At 45.1% G+C, this 5,252-nt stretch overlaps 1 protein-coding gene across 1 annotated transcript in view; it reads left to right on the plus strand.

The window, feature by feature from the left end:
• Positions 1-5,252, plus strand: part of Pigk (phosphatidylinositol glycan anchor biosynthesis class K) — an 81,208-nt gene that overhangs the window by 52,793 nt on the left and 23,163 nt on the right. The window lies entirely within an intron of this gene.

The raw sequence follows: 5,252 nt of genomic DNA on the forward strand, positions 1-5,252 counted from the left end.
ACCTGTGTGAGCATTCCCGTCTGAGGCTCGGTGTTGAGGGACCATGCAGTGTAGCGCTTGAACTCTTACGTACAATGTGGGGTCGTCTAAATTACCTGTTACGCATTAGAAAAGATCAGGAAACTCAACTTTGAACCACTGTATGTGGCTCATGATGAGAAAACTGAAAACGAGTCATGACCGTCATGTTTTGGAGTAGCTAAGGAGAGGAAGCCATTGTGCCTGCTCGTGTCCACCTTCCCCGTCAGCTGTTGTGAAGGTAATTGTAACTGTCAGGTGGGTAGTTTGCTCATTTCCAGTTAGGTCGGCTCTGTCATCGTTGTGTGTGGGGATCAGCTGAGAACAGGCAGCGTTACAAACACCAGGCTTAGATTCTGTGCTATGATTGTGACAGCCCAGACAGACATTCTGCCCTGCTGGGCCAGAAGCCAGTCGCTTCAAATAGCTTGTTGGCCAGCCTGTGGGCCTGCGAGATGTTTTAGCTCCTCGAGATCACTGGAATCATTAAGCATCCCCACATGTCAGAACACCTCAGAGTTGGTGTGGATAGTAACACTAGGAGTTTTTCTTATATTTTTTTTCAATCAGAATTTTAGTGGCAATGGATTGTTAGTAATGCCAGTTTGAGTTTATGGAAAGAGGGTTTTAATTTGAAGAAATTCATTATATAAATAAAACTCAGTTTTAAAATTCTGCATGAATCTTAAAAATGGTTAAAAGTCTGCCCCTCTGGAGCGCTCATCTGCGTATGGTAATCAAGTCCAGTTTATATGTCAGGAATTCCTAGGTTGTCAGAGCTCAAATGACCTAACAGACTGCAAATGCCACATTTCAAATTCGGCCTTCATGCCTGCCTCTCAGTATAAATGAATTCAACAGCAGGGCAGGCAGCAAGCCAGTGTGTTCTCAACAGTGAGAGTGTACACGGAAGCAGTGTGCTTTGCTCAGAATAGGTAAATAGGGTCTGCCAGAGCTGGTCACCCAGAATGAAACCTGAGCACGCAGCAGGAATTAACCTTTAAGACAGCTGACCACAGGAAATGTCAGAAATGCTTTTATAATATACAGGAACCAGTAAACTGCCCATTTTCTATAACCACTGTTTTGTAGTTAAACACTGTTTGAATTCAAGGTACAAACACTTGACCCTGGTGAAAATTTTAGATTGTAGGGTTTTTTTTCTAGTGTAAGAGATAGTAGTAATTTAACACTAAATTATAAGCAACATAATTAAAATGTGAATGATCTATCAGAAAACTCCCACTCTTTAAGAAATTGTACATGTTAGAAATCTATTTTTATTAATCAAAATTAAGGCATAGTCAGGAAATGATGCCTTTAACAGTACATGTGTCCACTCCTCTGTCACTCTCTGTGTCCACTCCTCTGTCACTCTCTGTGTCCACTCTTCTGTCATTTTCTGTGTCCACTACTCTGTCATTCTCTGTGTCCACTCCTCTGTCATTCTCCTTTGTGGCAGCTCTGTGACAGAGACGGCCACTGCTGCACTCTCCAGGCAGGGTCACTTAGGAAGGTACTGTTTATCTTACAGTTTTTGAAATCTGTCTGTCCATATTTATATCTGTATCTGTATCCGTATCTGTATCCGTATCCACATCTATATCCCTGTTGTCTGTGTGTATGTGCGCTTGAGTACAGTTGTCCCCAGAGGCTAGAAGAGGGTATCAGATCCTTTGGAGCTGTTCTAGAAACCAAAGTGGCAGAAATACAAGGATGGCGACGACCCTTATGAGCAGAACACATGTGGCTGGAATGGGTCAGTTACCTGGTGACCTGCATGACATTATGAACTAGAGGTCGCATGCCCTGAAGAACCCACCTCCATGGGATGTTCTGCAAAGGTTGCTAGACTGACTAGACCTGAAGTAACTATGGGTGGGTTGGAATGTTGCAGGTCTAGAGCCAGATTATCTCTGGCTATCTTGGCTCATTCCCAGCCATCCTTGGCTCGTCTATGTCTGATCTACCACTCTGTGACTCTCAGGAAACTCTTTGGGGTATAACAAACCCCTTGTATCTAGCTACCCTGCAGCCATAAAGATATATTTTCCATGACATAAGGAACCTCCAGCTTAGAAGACAGATGCTTCTAAGATCGTGTCAGAGAGTTGTGGGGGATGAGACCCAGCACAGGGGATTGTTCAGGAATGCTAGCACCCCACCCCAGCAGAGGAAGAAGAGGAGGGTCAGTTGACAGCAACGTATAACTTGAGATGCTGTCTCAGTACAAGGAGGCACTGAATAAAAGAGCCCCAAATGTCACGAGATCACATGGTACACTCAGTGACATTAGTTGGTGTCTTTCAAACTGGCAAACTGAAACCTGTTTGGAGAGGGCTGGGGAGTTGGTGCTATGCATAAGAATGCTTGCTGCACAGGGGTGAGGATCCGAGAGCAAATCCCACCCAGCACTGTGGGTGAGGGAGAAGCAGACACCTCAGGGCTTTGCTCTGCACCAGCATGCCTGCAGGACCAGGGAGACAGGCAAAGAGTGATAGAGCAGGACACCCCGTGTCCTCTGTGAGTGTACCCATGCACACATACCCTGCCCCCCACATGCACACACAAATAAAGTCACATCAAACTACAGTTTCTGAGCAAGTTAAACAGAATTATCATATGATCCAGTGATTTCAACATAGCTACATGCTCAAGAGATTTAAAGACAGGGATGCGTATAGACAGTTGTTCACTGCAGCAGTCTGTGAGTAAGTGGTAGGTGGAAACAGGGCAGACAAAGAGCAGCTGGTGAGCAGGTGAACAGAATACAGCATATCCCGACAGCAGAATAGTACTGAGCAATGAAAAGGACTAAGGTGCATGTCACCTGCTGCAGGGATCCACTCTACCACATGGAAACATGACACTGTGCACGAACTCAGACACAACGTGCTCATCTGCTACATCTGTAGATTAATTGCCAGATCTGGGAGGAGGCAGGATGTCATGTTCCCTGCCAAGGACACAGTTTCTCTGAAATATTATAAATGTAATGGTGATTATTGCTCAGCTCTGTAAAGCACTGAATTTAAAAAGGTGAATGCTATGGTATACCAGTATATTTAATAAAGATATTTGGAAAGTGAAAAGCACCCGTTTCCAGTGGAGATCCAGGAAACAAGGCTTAAGACCCTCTGCTGCTCTTCGTGAATGCCACAGGCAGCCTGTGAGTGATGTGTATTGGGCAGTGCTCATGAGTCTGGCTAAGACCGAAAATACTGGCCTGTGAGACCCAGTGCAGTGATGGCATCAAGCTCATGTGTCCACAGCAAGCTGAGAACACACAGTGCAACACTGTGTCCATGCACACTGAGAACACAGAGTGCAACACTGTGTCCATGGCACACTGAGAACACACAGTGCAACACTGTATCCATGGCACACTGAGAACACACATTACAACACTGTATCCATGCACACTGAGAACACACATTACAACACTGTATCCATGGCACACTGAGAACACACATTACAACACTGTGTCCATGCACACTGAGAAGACACAGTGCAACATTGTATCCATGGCACACTGAGAACACACATTACAACACTGTGTCCATGCACACTGAGAACACACAGTGCAACACTGTGTCCATGCACACTGAGAACACAGAGTGCAACACTGTGTCCATGGCACACTGAGAACATACAGTGTAACACTATCCATGGCACACTGAGAACACACATTACAACACTGTATCCATGGCACACTGAGAACACACATTACAACACTGTATCCATGGCACACTGAGAACACAGAGTGCAACACTGTGTCCATGCACACTGAGAACACACAGTGCAACACTGTGTCCATGCACACTGAGAACACAGAGTGCAACACTGTGTCCATGGCACACTGAGAACATACAGTGTAACACTATCCATGGCACACACATTACAACACTGTATCCATGGCACACTGAGAACACACATTACAACACTGTATCCATGGCACACTGAGAACACAGAGTGCAACACTGTGTCCATGCACACTGAGAACACACATTGTAACACTGTGTCCATGGCACACTGAGAACACACATTACAACACTGTATCCATGGCACACTGAGAACACACATTACAACACTGTGTCCATGCACACTGAGAACACACATTACAACACTGTATCCATGGCACACTGAGAACACACATTACAACACTGTATCCATGGCACACTGAGAACACACATTACAGCACTGTGTCCATGCACACTGAGAACACACAGTGCAACATTGTATCCATGGCACACTGAGAACACACATTACAACACTGTATCCATGGCACACTGAGAACACACATTACAACACTGTATCCATGGCACACTGAGAACACACATTACAACACTGTGTCCATGCACACTGAGAACACACATTACAACACTGTGTCCATGCACACTGAGAACACACATTACAACACTGTATCCATGGCACACTGAGAACACACATTGTAAAACTGTGTCCATGCACACTGAGAACACACATTACAACACTGTGTCCATGCACACTGAGAACACACAGTGCAACACTGTGTCTATGGCACGGTGAGAACACACATTACAACACTGTGTCCATGCACACTGAGAACACACATTACAACACTGTATCCATGGCACACTGAGAACACACATTACAACACTGTATCCATGGCACACTGAGAACACACATTACAACACTGTGTCCATGCACACTGAGAACACACATTACAACACTGTATCCATGACACACTGAGAACACACATTACAACACTGTATCCATGACACACTGAGAACACACATTACAACACTGTGTCCGTGCACACTGAGAACACACAGTGCAACATTGTATCCATGGCACACTGAGAACACACATTACAACACTGTGTCCATGCACACTGAGAACACACATTACAACACTGTATCCATGGCACACTGAGAACACACATTACAACACTGTGTCCATGCACACTGAGAACACACATTACAACACTGTATCCATGGCACACTGAGAACACACATTACAACACTGTGTCCACAACACACTGAGAACACAGAGTGCAACACTGTGTCCATGCACACTGAGAACACAGAGTGCAACACTGTGTCCATGCACACTGAGAACACACATTACAACACTGTGTCCATGGCACACTGAGAACACACATTACAACACTCACTGTGTCCACAACACACTGAGAACACACATTGTAACACTGTGTCCATGCACACTGAGAACACACATTACAACACTGTATC

Source organism: Grammomys surdaster, unplaced genomic scaffold, assembly GCF_004785775.1.
Source record: "Grammomys surdaster isolate TR1022 unplaced genomic scaffold, NIH_TR_1.0 125996, whole genome shotgun sequence".
Lineage (NCBI taxonomy): Eukaryota > Metazoa > Chordata > Mammalia > Rodentia > Muridae > Grammomys > Grammomys surdaster.